Source organism: Hyperolius riggenbachi, chromosome 9, assembly GCF_040937935.1.
Source record: "Hyperolius riggenbachi isolate aHypRig1 chromosome 9, aHypRig1.pri, whole genome shotgun sequence".
In the NCBI taxonomy this organism is placed as follows: Eukaryota; Metazoa; Chordata; class Amphibia; order Anura; family Hyperoliidae; genus Hyperolius; species Hyperolius riggenbachi.
Window position 1 is genome coordinate 204558188 of NC_090654.1, and position 20636 is coordinate 204578823.

The following is a 20636-nucleotide window of genomic DNA, read 5'->3' on the forward strand; positions in this document are numbered from 1 at the left end:
AACAAAAATAGACTCTGTGTAGACACCGCAGAGACTGTGCTGCTACACATGAAAATAAATCCACAGCTATATAGTTGCAAAAGCAGCAAATTGTTTTAATAAAGACATACAATATAAAAAACATAATATAAAAAGAAAAACATTAGCTGAAGACTGTATAGAATCTCTTTATACATTGTTCAGCTTGGATTCAGAAGCAATAACGTGCATTTTCTATATGTGGAAAAATACAAAAATGTTTAAGAGTTTTAACAAAGCTTCTATTGAATGATGCCAGTCGAATTGTATATGCCTGCAAGTATAGTGCCAAATGTAATGTTTGGTGGTGGAAGAATAATGATCTGGAGCTTATTTCCACGTGTAATAGGACTGTCACTCCGAGGGCATCAAAACGCAAGCTGAGGCTATACAGACGCGTAGCTATAACCTCTGGGAGAACAAAGTCTTCAGCCAGCGTTAAGCCAAATTGATGAAGCAAGAGGGGTTCTTGTCAGAGTTGGCCCGCAACTGGCTACCTCAGCCAAAAAACATTTAGCATGTGTATGAAGCTTAAAGAGACACTGAAGCGAGAAAAATAATATGATAAAATGAATTAGTTGTGTAGTACGAATAATTACTAGAACATTAGTAGCAAAGAAAATATTCTCATATTTTTATTTTAAGTTATATAGGTTTTTTTTTTTTTTTAATAACATTGCATCATTCTCTAATGTTTGCAGTTTACACACACTCAGCATTCTAAATGATTTTACAGAACAGACTTGTGAACTTTTGAACTGTCCTCTGTAGGAAAAAAAAACAATACAGTGACTGACACTTGAGATAATAAGCTTCAGAAGACAGAGCTCTCTGTGACTTTGAAAGTTGTGGAGCTCAATTGCTCTTTTGCATAGATAACAACTGGAGTTTCTTAACTGTTCCTGTACTGGAAAAAAATATTAGACTTATGTCTCTGCTCCTAATGTTTTATTTCTTAGCTGTACAACACATACAAATCGTTATATCATAAATTTTTTTTTCGTTTCAGTGTCTCTATAACCCTGCATTTCATCCTTGCACTAAAACATTATTTACAGCATATTATATGCAACCAGCATTTTTTTTTTACTAGACCAGCATTGGAAGGGTTACACACAGAGCTTGAAAGTTGAGTGCAGTGAAATGCTGCCACATCCGAACTTCAGATAATGTTATATTGTGTTTACCTAAATGTATCAAGTGAGGAATGTTACACATTCTCTGACTGCGGAGAAGCTGCTGGAGACAGAGAGATACTGAAAGCTTGTCTGGCTGCAAAACAGCAATAAATAAAACCAGTTATTAATAAAATGCAAAGTCAGCTCACAAAGCAAAAAACTGTACTTTTGGAAACCTATAACTTCTAAATGAATAATAATACTTATGAACAAATGCAATTATGATAACCGTATAGCATATAAAAAGTAGGTAAACATGTATTTATTGAATATTATGTCAGGGTTTTAAACCGCTTTAAGCAACTACATTGACAGTCTACAGAATTTGTGTTCTTTGTCAAAGATAAAGAAATGGTTTAGTGAGTCTGTGTGAAAAGTTGACTGGCCTGCACAGAACCCACACCTTTTAGACACATTAGAATAATGATTGAGGCTTCAATGCTCAACATTAATACTCCACCTGACTGATGTTCTTATGTATGAAACGAAAACTTTGGTCTCTGAATCTCTTTCACAGTCTTAGACCCCCTGAAGATGAGACATAGATCCACAGACAAGAAGTTCAGAGTAATGAGGAGTAGAAAAGACACTGTTTCAGGTTGTGGACCAGACATTCACCAGGGCAATAATCAGGTGAGTAGAAATGGACTGGAAGAAAGAAATGGCAAGCTGAAGCCTCCCACGTCACTTGCACCAGGTGACCATGCTGTAGGCAGCTTCAGCTGCCCATTTCTTTCATCCAAACATGAGCTGACTATATAGTTCCCTATCAGGTCCATTAGGACCTGGAAAATTGTGATTGGTCAGTTTCTGAATGTGTCTGCGTATAAGAGGATGTATTGTTGCTCTGTTTAGTTGAGGTGAACATGGCTTAATAAAGGAGGTCAACTAAGAAATGTCGCTGATTTATGCTGTACTGATTTAATAAAAGAGCATAAAGATACTACTCTGGATGGTGCTGTTCTTTCATATCACTATTACTGCAGTCTCGTGAATATACCTCGTAGTGAGTGTCCTTGTAAAGCTAATCTTGTTTTTGTATGTGATCATTATATGTATGATGCAACGGGCAGAATATGTGCTGTGACCCATGGCTCTGTAGCTGTGCCTCTGCCAACTGGTTGATTAGCTTATACTGTATTTTCTGTCTGCATCTCTCACAGGTTGCACTCAAGGCCAGATTCATACTTTTTTTCACCCCTAGGCCAAGTATGTTTTGGCACCCCTTCCATGTATAGCAGTGCCCCTCCCATTCCATGTGCATCCCCATCTTCCATGTGTAACATCTATGTACAGCAGGCCTTACTTTCATGTACAGCTCCCTTGGGCATCAGCTTCCATTTTCATGCATTGCTCCCCATTTTCAGCCTTCTCTTTAATATTTAGTAACCCCCATTTCATGTCCAGGCGCCGCCTTGTCCTGCAGCCGCCCAATGCCTAGGCCTTTGAAGCCTTTCTGGAAATCCGGCCCTGGTTGCACTACAAGTTATATGGGCTCTTCATGCTTCTGTCCTGGGTTCTCAATGATACTGTTAATTTTCAGAGAAGTTAAATATCACCTGCATGCAAAATGTAGCTTATCTAAGTATAAAGATTTACAATCATGTATTAATAAGTAGAATAACAGAGTAGCCAAGCAGCTCGGAGTGACCCAAACCACTAAGAATGAATAGGGGGATAAAAGAGACCGAAAAGCCCTCCTACTAATAAGCAATGCTTGGTGAAATTTGCCTTCTTAAAACAGAAGGAAATTTGCAATAATTCAGCTATAAGTGAGCATTTGTGGTTACCCACAATTCTGGATGCTTGTCTAGCTTACAGGGGTGAAAAAAAGATCATTTGCATATTCAGCAGTTGTGCATTATGGGTAACCACAAATGTTCACTTATAGCTGAATTATTTCAAATTTCCTTCTGTTGTACGAAGGCAAATTTAACTAAGTAGAATAAGAGGGTTTCAAAGACATAGGTAGACAACAGTATAAAAGGATACTGCAAAGTTTTGGTTGCAATCATATTTGCAGATTAGAATAAAACAAGAAGCTGAGTTCACTATAAATTCAAGAAGAGAGTGTGAAATGCATGCAAGTGAAAGCTGCTAGTTTTATCACTGTTATATATTTATCAGTGACTTAAAGATCTTAGACAGCCTCAAGGTACTTGGCTGTGCACCACAATATGTCAGCTGATATGGGAAGGACCATAGTTTCCTTCTGTGTCACACTGACTCAGCGTCCATTGAGATGCTATGCCAATAGTGTGTCAGGCACTGCCTCCTTATAGTTGTAAAGGTCATCTGAATTTGCTGATTCCCTCTTTGGTCTGTTTGCTGCTCTCATCTCAAAGTTGCAGCCAGCTTGGCTTAAATTATACTTCTGTAATCACCTCTTCTCATTCCCTGCTTTGGTAATAGTTCTTTTCTTAATACCTTTTTAGTGATGGCATGCAAGGGAGTGTTTTTATTCCATTGCTGATCCATGGGAACTTTTGTTTTTGTTTTGCGAGTACAGATAGTTTTATTGCATTTTTCTCATTTGTTCAGAAATAATGTTACTGGGGTCTTGCCACCGTCCCATTGTGCATGAAATAGGGACACAAGGTCAAATGGATGTGGGATGAAGCCAATAAAACTATAAATGATAAATACTGTGGTGAAGTGGGCACCTAATGAAAACGATAAATATTGACAGTGGTAATAACGATAGTAAAACATTAGTAAATGTTACCGATATTTTACTACTGCTTAACCTAACCCTACCCTCACACAGAACCCTCCCCCTTCCGGCGCCTAACCCTAAAACCCCCCTTCCTGATGCTAATTTTAATTTTTTTAAAACGATAAATATTGTATGCCCTAATTTTTGTCTTGGGCGCCTAATAGCCAATATTTGCATTAGCGCCTATGGTACACCCAAATCCTGTTTATCAGGAAGTAGTGTATGGCACTTAGACATCGGACCTCCATGGTGGAAGCATGGAGGTATGCTTGTGCTCCTGCTGCCGTGCTCCTACCGCCGATTAATGCTGGAGTGGGAGTGCTGAGGGGAGAGCCTGAAGTGAGGGAGGGAGTGACCCCCTTCCCCACGGATGTGGGGGCCAATGCTCTCCCCTCATGCTGCAACCCTTCCTGCTTCCAAAACGGCCCTGAGTGGGCCCCAGAGGTGTCCCAACCCCTTCCTCCGTGGGTGCAGGGGCTGCAGCCGTTATTGTTACACCACTGCCAGACATAACCCCCAGTATAGGAACCTAGAGGTGCCCTCAGCATTAGGTAGTCAGAGGTAGGGACCCCAGTGTATGTAGCCAGACATAACCCCCATTATAGGAACCTAGAGGTGCCCACCAGTATTTGCTAGCCAAAATTGCCCCTCAGTATTAGGTAGCCAGAAGTCTACCCTTCAGTATTAGTAGCCAGAGATGCCCTCCCCTCCCATCCCTACAGTATTACATAGTTAATGGTGACCCCAGTATTAGGTATGCCCCCAGTATAAGGTAGCCAGCAGCGCCCCCATTATTTGGCGGCCAAAGGTGGACCCAGTTTAGGTTGCCAGAAGTAGTCCCCAGTATTTGATAGCTGGAGGTGCCACCTAATATTAGTAGCCAAAAGTGCCCCCAATATTAGTAATCAGAGGTGGCCCCAATATTAGTAATCAGAGGTGGCCCCCAGTATTAGGTTTCCAGAGGTAGTCCTCCAGTATAGGTAGCCCGAGGTCCCACACAAAAAACACTCAATACTTGCTGTCAATTCATAAGCTAAGCAATGATGTATGCCCCTTTAGAAAGGAATTTGAAAACAGTCTGCAGACAATGCCAGCAGTACAGAAAAATTGGGGTTTTAAGAATTTCACTACAATATGCATACAGAACAATGTAAAAATATATCAAATTTATTGGATGTTTTACTTAAAGAGACTCTGTAACATCAAAAAGATCCCCTGGGGGGTACTCACCTCAGGTGGGGGAAGCCTCGGGATCCTAATGAGGCTTCCCACGCCGTCCTCTGTCCCACGGGGGTCTCGCTGCAGCCCTCCGAACAGCCGGCGACAGACCCGACTGTCAATTCAATATTTATCTTTGCAGGCTCCAGCGGGGGCGCTGTGGCTGCTTTCGGCTCAGAACTAGACGGAAATACCCGATCTCAGTCGGGTCCGCTCTACTGCTCAGGCGCCGGAGACTTGCGCCTGCGCAGTAGAGCAGACCCTACGACGATGGGGTATTTCCGCCTACTTCGGAGCCGACAGCCACCAGAGCGCCTGCGCAGGAGCTGGGAAGGTTAATATTTACGTCGTCGCTGTACGGAGGGCTGCAGCGAGACCCCCGAGGGACGGAGGACGGCGTGGGAAGCCTCATTAAGATCCCGAGGCTTCCCCCACCCGAGGTGAGTACCCCCCAGGGGACATTTTGATGTTACAGTTCCTCTTTAATTAGGTATAAACAATTTTTACATTCATTAATCTTGGCTAAGTTTATCATGTTTATAGTGTGTTATTTAACGCCTGACACACCTGACACATATAACGCCTGACACAATAATGCCTGACACACATTTCATTTCGCAGTCACAATACCACTTCCTCAGCGGCTCACCGAGTCCATTTTCATATACACTTCTTTACAGCCAAGTGAACATATATAGAGTATACTGTATATCCAATATGGGGATCGAAATCATCAAGACCTAATACTATATGATAGTAGATTGCAAAACTCATAGCGTTAAAGCTCAAGGGTAATCTCCAGTTGGATAGGTTGATTAAATTCAGGTTTCATTTCAATGTCTCAAGATCTAGTGCTTTGCCCAAAGGAGAGCACACTGGTCAGAGCGTGCCAGTCACGGTGCTCTGCTCTACCATATGGAATGCCAACCGTCATCTCAGTATTTGGTAGTCAGAGGAGCCCCCAGCATGGCCGGATTTCTGGGAAGGCCACATAGGCCATGGCCTAGGGCACCAGATAAACAAGGGGCGGCCTGCAGACAGTGGGCATTATTTACAAGGGTCCAAACAAATGAAAGTGGTCAGGATAACTGCACTATTAGAACCAGCTGGCATCTGCCTGTGCTATGCTACAGGCAGCTGGAGTCCGTTAACCAAACATTTGTGAACAGTGTGTGACTAGCAAAAAGCCAGACCTTGTCCAATGACATAGCAGCAGCTGCAGGCAGTTACAGTAGGCCGGTTCTCACGTACTTGATGTGGGGGATGAAAGGACCAGGGGCCGCACCAGCAAATATTACAGAATACAGAAGGCAGCCTCTCACAGTACCCATTTCTTAATTATTGATTGGCCAGCGCTGTTACCCTGGAGACAGCAGTGGGTACAGGCCTCACTTTTACGTGTTTCTGACCCCACCCATTGTCCAATTGTGAGCCACTTTTGACTATGTGTGTGTGGTGGATGGCTCCCACCACGCCCATCACCTGTAGATCGCTTGATTGACCAGTTCCCCCATGTGACGTGATTGATTCACTTCACGTTGCCATGAAGACCTCAGCACTAGCCGCAATAGTGGACACCATCGGCCCAAAATTTTTTGGGTGTCTGTGTGTGTGGAGAGAGGTGGTAGGATACGGTTTCGGTTTGGTCGGTTGGGGCGGCTAGTAATAGTCGGCCTTGGGCGGTAAGAAGTACAAATCCGGCCCTGGCCCCCAGTACTAGGTAGCAAGAGGTACACCCCAGTGTAAGTAGACAGAGGAGTCCCCATTATTAGGTAGCTAGAGGGCCCCCACATAAGGTAGCCAGAGGGATCCTCTCTCTTCAAGATCAGGTGTTGTTTCTGCTGGCTTTGGAACACACAGTAAACAAACATTCTGCAGTAATGCACCTGCCAGCGGTTAAGATTTCACCACCAGTGATAAATGTCAGAATGTAAATCATGGTGAGGAAACATTTTAAAATGAGCAAGCATTAATCTAAAGTAATATTGTAAAGAATAAGCAATTTTATTCATTAAGTTCCTGTTAAAGATTTTTTTCTATAGCAATGCAGAATGAACTGCTGTCAGGTTATCTCGTTATACATAATGTGGAGCATGCAGGTGATGACAGATATGTATTAGGATAGCACTGAGCCGTTCTGGGCACCCATTTGGTGGAGACATTTGGAGCTAAGTTCAGAGATGCTCTGGATCTTCCAGGACAGATATTCTTGTGAGACAAAAACTGTAGCCGGTACTTGGTGCCAGAAATACGATGTGTCATTTATCAGTGTCTGTGGTTTTTTTATGACTTTGCAGTGCAGAGGAAAAAAAAATCATAAATAATAGAAATGTTCCTAGATGCCGATGAAGGTGAAATACAAACCTGGAAGAAAGACATTTAAATTCTATAAAACTGGAGAGAGTGAAAATCAGGCAAAGTAAAGCTTATCTACTGACACAGGAATAGGACAGTACTGCTTTTTAATAGCCAATAGAAATTACTTTCAATGTAGCTTAAAATATTGATGCATGAGTTGCTGTATGAGAGCCCTCTTACCAGCCTGATCCCAATGCAGTGCCTAATTTTCTAAATACTGTTTGGAGATTCCCTATCCCCATCTCTACACCCAGTCTTAGGAGCTGGAAGGAAACAAAAATAGACCCAGCGAGCTTGCAGGTGCCCCCCTCTGCTCTTTTTACCAGCTTGCTATGCCTATCAGCAGTTAAGGGATTTTTGTTTTGCAAGGGTAGCTCAAATTCTACTTCCCTTACACTTTATTGCCCAAAGAGGAGACTGATAATGAACATGTTTATGCTGCCATCAGGTTTAGAGAAGTTCAAAAAGTTCCTGAGCCCACCAGGACTTGATACATTGCTGGTGGAGACGCTGAGAGGGTAAGAATTTTCCCTTCCCCTTTGCCAAGAACCACATGCACTACTGACAAGCGTAGTGTGCTGGTAACTGAAGTGGGATAAACTGGCAGAAGATGGGAAACACATCTGCAGCTGATCAGCAACTGTCTGCAGCATGTTTTCAATGTGAATGGTTTTGGCAAAGGTTTGGTTATTCTGCTGCTGCTGCTGCTACACTTAACCAGTACCCTACCAGCTCAGTCCAACACTGTCATATTAAAGCGGACATCCTGTAAAAATTGTACATTTCATGGGTCCTCTTGTATTGGTAAGTTTTAATTACCTTTTGTGTCTTCTCACTCAAATCCATCCCAGAAGCCCCTCATCCGGCTACAGTAGCATGCAGTAATATTGCAATTCCCTGAAAGCCCTAATTAGGATTATTTGTCTATATATGATTTCTATTTTATTAGGTTATTCATCTATCCTTTATTTGACTTTGTGGCCAATCCTGGGTTCCGCCACTGGTTCTCTCTCCTCTTACAGAACAGATTCTTCTCCTTAGGGGGTCTCTTCCTAGGGCTACACATCAGTCACTCTTCCCATGCCATGATCAGACAGAGCAGTCAGGCAGGGGGAAAGGATGACATACGCGGTGCAACGCTTGCTGTTTTAAGCACAACTATTGTTGAACATTTCACACAGAAAACACATAATGAAAATTTCTTGAAAACATTGGAATGTACCATCTCATATTCCCCTTTGCCACCTCTAAAGCCGCATCTACACACGTAGATGCGGCCGCGATGCTCCTTATCAATCGAGCCGCTGATGCGGCTCGATTGATAAGATCCAACAGGACGGATCTTGCTTCCGCCGATTCCCTGCTCGCTCCCCGCGAGGGGACAATGGCAGGGAATCGAGCGGAAGATAAGCGGCGCCGGCGGGGACGAGCGGGGACGAGCGGGGAATCGAATGCGGAGCATGCGCGGCGAGTGGGGATGCGGCGGGCACGCGCGGGTACGCGGAAGAGGCGATCCGGCTGCTAATCGAGCCGCCGGATCGCAGCCTCATCTACGCGTGTAGATGAGGCTTTAGTGTGGATCACACCCATCTGCTGCATCTTACATGCATAACTGCCTTGTTTTAGCTAACTATGCAGGTCAGTGCTTGATACAGAAAAGCAAACCTTTCTGTGCTGCAAAGTGCTGCTTTTAAGGGTTTAAGGGTACCTAAATGAAGGAAATAAAAATATGAGGCCATAATTGAGGCTTCTTCTGTGCCTCTGTGTCTTCAATGGACCCTCAACTTAGCTAGACTCCATCTTACTGCTTTTCCCATATTTAAAGCTCTAAGTGAGGGTTAGACATGTGGTAGCCTGCACTGATGTTAAAATAGTCTTTCAGTTCCCACCATAAGTTAATCTCTGGGTTTACCGCTACACATGGGGCATTAGTTGCCACCACTTCCTCCTAGGTGGAGATGGTGATAAGCTCCATCTCCATAACCTTAGACAAGGGTTTTCTGCAGGAGTGGAGGGAAGGGGGATTGAAGTATGTGGTGGGCTCATAATTCCCTGAGAAATTCTAGCCTGAGGAATACCAGCCTGCAAGGAGCAAAAAGGGTTAAAAGTGCTTAAGGTACACCTGAAGTGATATGTAACATGATGAGATAAACATGTTACATGTCATGTGCATGTAGTACTAGCTCTACTAAGACATTGTCCGAAATCCCTTTCTACTTTTCCAGTACAACATTTATTTTTTTAGGATGCAAACTGAATTACAAAAACTATTCAACAAGATCAATATCTTGTTGAGTAGTTTCTGTAATTCAGTTTGTTTCCTAAAAAAATAAATAGAAGCCAAAAATGCTGAGAAAGAGTGAGAAAAGGCTTGAGATAAGGTTTTAGTGCTTAAAGGGCCTTACTTCTGTTTGTTTTTCAGTTTAGCAAGGCAGATTTAGAATCCTGTTCAGAATGAAATTTTTAAAAGGAAGCACTTAACCATTTCAGCCCTCAAGGATGTTGTCACCTTATGGATGCAAACAATTTTCACATTTCAGCGATCATTCCTCCCATTCATTCACCAATAACTTCATCACTACTTATCAAACCTAAATGATCTGTATCTTGTTATTTCGCCACAAATTAGGCTTTTGGGGGGTGATACTTGTTTTCAGTAATTACTTTATTTTCTATGCATTTTATAGAGAAAAACAAGGAAGAAAACAAAAAAATACACTATTTCTCCAATTCCATCTCTATAGTTTTGAAATAAACAATGCTACTGTAAATACGGTAAATACCACACATTTTATTTGCCTATTTGTCCCAGTTATTACAACATTTAAATGATGTCACTAATACAATGTATGGCAACAATATATTATTTGGAATTAAAAGTGTATTTTTTCTGTTTTTTGCACCCAATCAATAATTACAAGTCCTTATTTGCAAAAATAAAATAATATACATATCTTAATGGCGCACATAGTAGAAAAAAGTAGTGAGTACCCAAGGTAAATATTTATGTATTTTTTAAAATGCTGTCACTTTGTTTTTTGTATTTTTTTCTTTCTTAAGTACAAGTGGTTAATAACTATAGCAAATGTTTTTTTTTATGTATTTTTATTCTAATTTTACTTTTGGCCACAAGATGGGGTACCAGGAAGTGTTTGATTACTTTTTTACAAGAACATTTATTTTCATTTTTATGAATGAACATGGCTACTGTACATTGTAGTCATGTTCATTCATATACAGTACAGGCACTTTCATTGGTTCAGGGAACACATGTTTCCATTCACCAATTGCCCATGTTTAAGTCCCTTGTGATTGAGCAGAGTAGGCACATGCACCTGCTGCTGATTGGCAGGATGCGCATATACAGTACATCCTGATTGATTTAAAGAGACTCAAACTGGACACATTTAAACATCCAGTTTGAGTAAACTAGTTAAACTGAACATAAAAAATGTTAGACTCGGCTCAATGTTATATTTTCCTTTAGTAAAACACATACAATTAGTAATCTGATAAATTTATTTTCACTTCAGGGGTGTGACGGAGATGTGAATTAAAAAAAAAAAAGTCTTGAAAGTAGCAAAAAAAAGGGTAGGTGTGGAAAAGTCATAGGGCCCTTTTCCATTGGTGAAAGTGATGCGATGCAGCTACGCTTCACTTTTGCTGTCACCCGCGTCACTTACGCATCTCCCGATGCGGAAGTCAATTGAAGGGATGGGACGCGGCTGCGGGCGGAAGCGGCCGTGCGAGCACGCTGCAGATACTCGAATCGCTCCGCACAACATGCACGCAGTGGAAACTGTTCCATTGCCGTGCATGTGTTTCAGCATACCCATGGTGGGCTATATAGCTGCATCACACCGCTTTTAGTGGAAAGGAGTCCTAAGTGAGAGGAACTCCCCCATAGATTTTGTTTGCTAAACAGTTTATGAGTTCAGGTACACTTATATAAAGGCTCATTCCCTATCATAGTCATGTGGCTGTCATAGTCAGGTCAATTTTAGGGGGAAACAAGGTATCTGCAGGTTTTTGGGAGAATACCAGAGAATCCCATATAAGCACAGGGAGAACCTCCAAACTCCATGTAGATAGGCCTAAATTTGAACTTAGGATCATAGCTCTTCAAGGCGAGAATGCTATTCACCTACAACACCCAAACACTATTTTAATCTATGCTGCACATAATCTGCCTTTTAGGAAAGAAAGCACAGATTCCATCATGTTTTACTTCCTTACACACGTACATGCATGCATAATTGTGTAATTGTGATATATATATATATATATATATATATATATATATATATATATATATATATATATATATATATATACAGTATATATATATATATATACACAGTATATATATATATATATATATATATATACACACAGAGGGGCTGCAGCACACAACAGGTAAACAGTGTCAAGAGCTCTTGGTTACGCTTTAACGCACTTAAAGTGAACGTCCTGACTAAACATCTACTCAGCAGCACTGAAAAGGTTTGGTGTTTCTTTAACAGTTTCACAGCATCAGAACTTTGTTTTTCTTACCAAAGCATCATTTTTAGCTGCATTTTTATCTAAGCTCCATCCATCAAAGAAAAAAAGCCCAGGCTTTTTTCCCTGATGCTGTGCAGAACATGATGGGATTTCCTATGTAGTTATTCACGTTGCCTAGCAACTGGGATAGGTGCTCAGGACACAGGACAGTTGGAACTGTGTCTCATGCTCCCTGTCACCTCCTTTCAACCAAAAAGATGTCTGCCATCATGAAATCAAACATTTGCCTGTTCTTTTAAAACAGGGTGGGTAAGAGATTATATTACCTATCTATTTCAATTAACATAACTAATGTAACTTAATGACAGTATGTTTGTTTAGGCTGGAGTTCCTCTTTAAGCTCACCAACTGCACCAAAGTGCCCCCAATCTGGTGAGTCCTACTCTACCATGCAAAATGCCAGTTTTTATAAGCAGTCACTGGGAACTAATCCAAAAACCCAAGAGTCAACTAAATGAGAAAAAAGGAGATTAAAAACACCTCACCTTTCACTAGCTACCAAATGAACTCTCTGAACATGTGTAATGCACTCATTTATATGCTTAAAGGAATACTATCAATACCCAAGTGTTCTAAAATGACAATGTACAAATAATGTCTAAGTAGCTGTGTAAACATTTTCCTACTTTTCATGTTAAATATCAGATGCAAAAGCTGTAATTTATTGAGAGTAGGATTTAGCTATATTGGGACAATTCAATTGCAGAAGGGGTGTCTGCTTCAATGCACAGCCAGAGTTGCATATTAGACTACAGAAAGCAAATATCAAACATATCAAACTCTGAAAGCAAAAACAGTATGAAAAGCTGTGACAATTAGTTACATTTCCTCTGCTCTCTTCAGACACTTCAGTCAGAAACACAGGACACAGAAGCTGCAGCTGTTGGGAGCTTTCTCTCTCTCACACACAGAGAAGTGTGAGGGCAATTTCCCCTCTCCTCATGGCTCAGTCTGCCATCAGTTTTGGCGTCAGTAAAGTTTAAAAGTATTTTGATAACAGTAAACAAAGAGGTTGCTACTAAAATGTATACACCAGTACTTAGCAACACTTCCCAAACAATTCCCGTGTCAATCGAAAAAAATATGTAAATCGATAGTATTCCTTTAACTGTGCTAGAGGTGGGCGTATATATATTAATACAGGAATTGCTGAATGGATTATCCCAGTGTAGATCAAGACACCACCTGCTTTCTCTGAATAAATATTTGAAAAATCCAGCTCTATGAGATTAAATTCCAGCATATTGTAATCAGCCATCTTTTATTATCCTGGCGACATAGTGGTTTACAGTATATGGTATGCTTTAGTATTGGCAGCAGTGATCTTTAAAGAGGCACTGTCGTGAAAATCTTAAAATTTAAAACACATGCAAATAAGAAGTACATTTCTTCCAGAGTAAAATGAGCCATAAATTACTTTTCTCCTATGTTGCTGTCACTTACAGTAGGTAGTAGAAATCTGACATTACCGACAGGTTTTGGGCTAGTCCATCTCACCATAGGGGATTTCTCAGCATGGCCTTTATTCTTTATAAAGACATTACCTGAAAAATCTTTATACAAAGATGCTGGCCAGCCTCCCTGCTCATTGCACACTATTTTGGCATTTGGACGGAGCAACTGCCATTCACTAAGTGCTTTTAAAATAAAGAAAACCCTGAGACACCCCCCCCTATTAGAAGATGGGCTAGTCCAAAATCTGTCGGTGATGTCAGATTTCTACTACCTACTGTAAGTGACAGGAACATAGGAGAAAGGTAATTTATGGCTCATTGTACTCAGAATGAAATGTACTTCTAATTTAAATACCCTTCGACACCTGCCATCAAGCTTGTGAATACTTTCTAAATTTTAGGACACATAAAAATCTTGCTGCAGATGGAGTCACTGTGCATCGTTCAACCATTCAGCGCACTTTACACAAGGAGATGCTGTATGCGAGAATGATGAAAGGAAGCCATTTCTCCGCCCGCAGCACGAATAGAGCCGATTGAGGTATATTAAAGCACATTTGGACACGCCAGCTTAATTTTGGAATAATGTGCTGTGGACTGATGAAACTAAAATTGAGTTATTTGGGCATATCAAGGGGCGTTATGCATGGAAGAAAAAGATCACTGCTTTAGGTAGGATTCACATTGGGTGTTTTTCCTGGTCTCCAGCAGTGCACTAGTGAAGGGATGACTAGGACAACAGGAGAGTGGTCATGTGATGATGCAGGTAATGTGAAGGATGCAGATGCATACCAAGTGGATACACTTACTTGCTATTTGCAGCGCAATGACAAACCTTACAAATTAACAATGGACTGGGTTTGTAAAGCCATCTTCCTATGCCAGTGTCAGATGCTACTTACTGAGCGAAAAGTCTGTGAGCTGTCCTCGTGCGGGGGCCAGCAGTCCTCAGGGGCCCTGCAACAATTGCTCTCTTGCCTTGATTGTAGTGCCGACCCTGGGAGTGCGGACACAGTGACAGACACCAGACAAGTATTAATGCAGGGGCATCAGGGGGAGGAGGTGTACATGTACATTTGGTGAGACGGGGTGGCAAGGCGGCATCACAAGGCCGAGTCACAAAAGATTTCATGCTGAAGTAAATTGGAAAATTGGCCTGCGGTTTATGGCGGGCAATAGATCTTCTCTGATCACATACGATCAGAGAGAGATCTGTCTATTGCCTTAAAAGAGGAACTGTAGTGAAAAATACATAGTGAATAAAATTGCTTATTTATTGCAATATTCATTTACAGATTAGTTAGTCAGTGTTTGCCTATTGTAAAATCATTCTTCTCCCTGATATACATGCTTTAGCTCTGCCAGATGAGCTGTACGGAATGTTCTTTACTGAGAGTTCTACGCACAGAGGGAGGTGCTGCTTGCTTGGTAGTTGGAAAAGCCTTTCCCACAATGCAATGAGGTTCACAGGCAGCAAACGGTCAGGATCAAGGTCATGACATCACACCGTGGGAGGGGTTTCACTACAATAGCCACACAGACCTCACTTATGATCTATTTGAGAAAAGGTAAAGATTTCTCATGGGAAAGAGGGTATTAGCTACTGAATAGGATGAAGTTCACTCTTGGGTTAAAGTTCCCCTTTAACCTTAAACAGCATCATGTTTGCAATAACAGTGAGACAACACAACTGTGATGCAGTATAACTCAGTGAAAAAGTGTTTAGCCTGACTGTAATTTAGTGTCTGTCCCTTAGAAACTCCAGTGTTTTCTGTAACACAAAGCAAAAGCAGTAAAATATAATCTTCTTTATCCAGGTAAGACAAAACAACATAAAAGGAAACTAATGGTTACCCTGAGAGCACATTGAGTACACAAATCACAATTTCTCTTCAGCCTTTAACCAGACATTTTCCAGCTATCCATTTGTTATTCTTTAGCGGCAAGCAGGTATGGTACGCAGAGTGAATGAATCTACACGATTCATGGATGGGTAGTGTTAGGCATAAACAGGGGAAGGGGTTAGTGTTAGGCGTAGGCAGGGGAGGGTTAATGTGAGAGTTAGGTTAGGATAGGCAAAAATAAAATATAGGTAACTACTATCCGATTTATCTAGCAGTCAAATTACTGGGTGACTGTAACGGTAGGGTGTCGTAGCTCAGATGTCTGATTATATGGTGATCTGCAGAATCACCAATAATACAGACGCTATACCCGATTATGGGTGATCTGCAGAATCACCAATAATACTAGTATAGCAGACAAGGAGCAGAGAGTGTAGTGATTTGGTGTAACCATAACTTTAATGGTTAATGAGACCTCACCAGAGGGGCTGGTGAGGTACAAACAGTACACTGACCGTGCACTAACGTACAACCTCCAGCAAACTGGAGGAACAATACTGAAGAGGCTGAATCTCCCGAGGAGCGGGTGATTCAGAATATACTGCAGGCAAATGAACACCCGAGGGGCGGGTGAGACAGACTGTACTGCAGCCTGCGAGACACAGTAATACTACAATGACAGGTACCTAACGAGCAGGTAATAAAGGCTGAACTATAGCCTAGCAGAACTGCTTCACCAGCGGAGCTGGCGTAGTTAACACCTCACCAGTGGTGAGGGCCCACTGGTGAGTAGAATGGTCAGGCAGGCAAGGTTCGGCAACAGAGAGGTAAGTATCAGTACAGGATCATGAGACAAGAGGGTAATCGGTAATCAGGCGGAGGTTCAGCAACAGGAAGGTACGTATCAGTACAGAATCGTGAGACAAGAGGGTAATCGGTAATCAGGCAGAGGTTCAGCAACAGGTAGGCAGATAAGCGAAAGTACAGGATCAGAAAGCAGGATCAGAGTCAGGGTAATTGCAAAGAGTCATACACAGGAGATCCAACGGTAAGCAATATCCTAGTCTGGGTGTGAAGTCCTTGGCATCAACACCCGGGAACTAGTCTAAACAATAACAAGATAGCAATATCCTAGTCTAGGTGTGAAATCCTTAGCATCAACACCAGGGAACTAGCCTAAGGTCTGAGCGCTAACACGCAAGCATTCACGACAACAGACAAAGCTAGAATGAAGCCCGGAGGCTTAAGAAGCAGAGGAGACCCCACCGGCACGCCCCTCTGCCATCAGCCAATCCTGGGCGCCGTGGGACTCCTCTGACGTCAGCCGACCAGCAGGTCAGCTGACGGGCTTCCTCCCCGCATAAAGGTTCCGTCTATGCGCTAAGCCGACCCCCTGCCCGAGCGAAAGTTCCGTCCTCGGCGTCCTAGACGCCGGACGGGTGGATGGCCGCATGGAGGCAGCTGCGGCGGTGGTGCTGTTCGCCGCAGCTGCCTCGAGTCTTACAATGACTTTATTAAAGGCGATGTGAGCTAATTGAGAGAGGCAGCTGCGGCGGTGGTGCTGTTCGCCGCAGCTGCCTCGAGTCTTACAGTATCCCCCCTCTAGGCGTGGACTCCGAACACGCACCACCTGGCCTATCTGTATGCATACTATGGAATTCCCTCCTGAGTTCTTCTGCATGCATACGAGAGAGTGGTACCCAGGATCTCTCTTCGGGACCATACCCTCGCCAGTGGACCAGATACTGTAATGATTTACGCTTGTGCCGAGAATCCAAAATCTTTTCCACTTCGTATTCGGGTTCCCCATTAACCACTACAGGTGGGGGGGAGTGGTATCCACATACACCGCAGGCTTCAAAAGTGAAACGTGGAACGTCCTACCACCCCTGAAGCTGGAGGGAAGTGACACCATAAATGTAACATTATTTACCTTCTTAGAAATAGGATAGGGCCCTATGAATTTGGGACCCAATTTGACTGAGGGCAGTCGAGTGTCGAGTGGAAATCCACACCAAATCTCCTGGTGAGAACCTCCACTCCACCGAACGTCTCTTGTCGGCTTGCCTTTTTTGAACTGAAAAGGCTCTTTTTAGATTCTGTTTCACCTTATTCCACATGTCCCTCATGGTCCCTGACCAGTGCTCTAACGCTGGAAAAGGAGACGCTACCACTGGCAGGGGTGAAAATTTGGGTGATCTCCCCGTAACAACCTGGAACAGGGAAAACCCAGATCAAGCAGACCGCAGGTTGTTGTGGGCGAACTCGGCATATGCTGACAAAACGCTTTCCAGAAACGAGAAGTGAACTGGACTCCCCTATCTGACACCCCATCCTGGGGAATCCCATGCAGCCTGAAGATGTGGAGAACGAACAGTTCTGCCAATTCCTGTGCCGAGGGGAGTCCGTTCAAGGGGATGAAGTGGGCCATCTCACTAAACCTGTCGACTACCACCCAAATGACCGTTTTACCCTCAGAGCAGGGGCGTAGCAATAGGGGGTGCAGAGGTTGCGACCGCATCGGGGCCCTTGAGCCAGAGGGGCCCTGTAGGGCCCTCCCTCAACTACAGTATTAGCTCTCCATTAGTCCTGTCCTTATAATAATCACTTCTATAGCTACTTTGAACAGTGGTAATTATTAACAAACTACTCCCCATTCCCTTCTTGCACCTCTGACACTGTAGTTGCCATTGGCAGGTTTTGGTGCGCCATATCAATTGTTAAGTATAGAGTGCTTGGGGGGCCCCAATGTAAAACTTGCATTGGGGCCCACAGCTCCTTAGCTACGCCACTGCCTCAGAGGGAGGCAATTCGCCCACAAAATCCATGGACACGTGAGTCCAAGGTTCCTCGGGCATTGGCAAAGGCTGTAAGGTACCAGCAGGCCCTTGCCTAGAAGCCTTGCTCCTGGCACAAACGGCACAGCTAGCCACAAACTCCTTACAATCAGTAGTGATTGAGGGCCACCATACACTGCGACTTAATAATTCTCGGGTACGGGCCACTCCCGGATGACCAGCATTTTTATGGGCATGAAATGCCTCCAAGACTTTGAATCTCAACTGGAGGGTGTAACGATTGTGAAATTCTCTCCGTGATCAGCGCACAACTGACTCAGAAATCTGCGAGGGTTATGTCTCAGATCCACGTGTTTGGCTCATCCGCCCACACAAACAGATCCTCTTGGAAAAGATTGTAAGCAATCTGAGCACTCCAAGTGGAAATGCTGGTGGCCTGAAATTCTGGATTTGCCAAGAATCTGGAACATTCTGATATAAAGTCATCTCTGGTTTCAGAGTCCAGTATCTTAAACCTCTTAAAGATACAGGACAACAAAATCGTACAAATCAGAAATTCCCTCTACACTGTGAATTTTGGTTGGGCTGGTCATACTGTAACGATTGTGGAATTCTCTCCGTGATCAGCGCACAAGACGTGCGCTGACACTGCGGAAATCCTCCACAAGTGTATAATTTGCGGGAACCCAGCAAAAGGTGCAATGCACCGGTAGAGGGAAATTCCTGTCGACAGGGGAAGCTGTGGAGTGCAGAGGAACAGCTCCTCTGCCCTACCACACACGCCAGACAGGAATTGTACAAAGGGCAGAAACGCAGGGCAAGATAGCCCTGAAAGAGAGAGATCAAAGCGACAGAGGGTATGTGTGTTCACCAAACTAGTCACCACCCTGCGACGATGAACACACAACCATGAAGACAAAGTGAGAAGGCGATCGCCAGAGATGGCGATTGCTAACAGAGACACAAGACCGAATAAGCACAGATGAGGAATGTATGTATGTCCCCCAATCTAGCCGCCAACCTGCGACGGTGGACACATAACAGAAGAAACCAAGTGAGAACGCAATCGCAAGAGAAGCGATTGCGGAAGAGAATGAGCACAGAGACAGATTGTATGTGTGTGCACCAAACTTAGTCGCCAACCCGCGACGGTGCAAACACAACAGCAGATATGAAGTAGGAACGCGATCGCGAGAGGAGCGATCCCCAGACGCATGGCCGGCCTTTGGCCTGTGCGACCGGAGCGATCGCTCAGGGCGCCGGACCGCTGGCTTCCAGGGGGGGGCGCCGCACTCCTGCCGCATATTGTTGTTTTGTGCTGTAGCTCCATTCACGCTTGATTGTGTAGCTCGCCTGGCTTCCCACCACGTGATGTGCCTGTGTGAGGCTGGCTTCCTACCACGTGATTGTGCATGTGCCTGTGTTTGACTAGCAGTGTGATCGAAGGAAGGGAATCTGAATAGCTGGCCAGAGATGGTCTTCGAGGATGCTTTGATCCTGGGCTGCAGAGTCCTACGGAACGGAGGTGAGATTAACCTCTAATTGACGGCTGTTGTCTGTGTCTTTCTGGTGGAAGTGTTCAGCTCTATCTTGATTAATTGCCTTTGGACTGACTGCTGGATTGACTATCAGTCTTTTTACTTCCAAAGTGGTCAGTGGATGTTTTTATGGGGGCTCTTCAAAGGTCAAATAATTAGCCTGGCATGTGTGAAAGTTTGTTGTATTGTTTTTACAACTTTTACAATTTTGCATTCTGCCTGTTTGTTATAATTACATGGCTGGAGGCAGAAGACTAATGGGATTTATCCACATTGCTCTGTGATTATATTATTCTGGAGGGGTTAACCACCTAATGTAGTATCCTATGTAAAGGACATCCGAGGTGATTTTTGTCTATGCATAAATATTTGTATAACTGTCTGCAGGTGCCTGGTGACAGTGTGAGTTTGCAAACAAGGGGGCTTGGAGCTGCAGCAGCATGCCAGGAGTGGAGAGAGGGTGTGTGCTATTTGAGATATGCATGTAAATGTATGGTATATCTACTTTTTTTTTTTAAGTGCATTGCACACTACCAGGGGTGAGCATAGGGAAATGAGTATCCTTGGGGCTCAGACTGTAGCTGTGCATGCAGGGTCTTGGCAAGGGGCTGCCTCCCTCATAAATGATCCACATCGGACATCTTTTGCAGTCACAGTTCTGCTGTCACCTGCTGATCTACATTGTCATGCAACTGTCCCTAGAGGAGCTCACAATCTAATGCCTGCAATCATGTCACTAATTGTCCTCAGAGGAGCATATCATCTACTCCCTGCATCATGTTACCAAATATTTTTTTTTCTTTAGCCCCCAGCTCCAATCATTGTGGAGAAGTGGCTGCACTTTGAGGGGGGAACAAAAAGTATTGCTTTTTATATGGGGGGGGGTCGTCAATGTTACCTTTCATATGTGAGGGTGATCGCTCATTGTCAAACGTGGGGGTCAATGCTGCT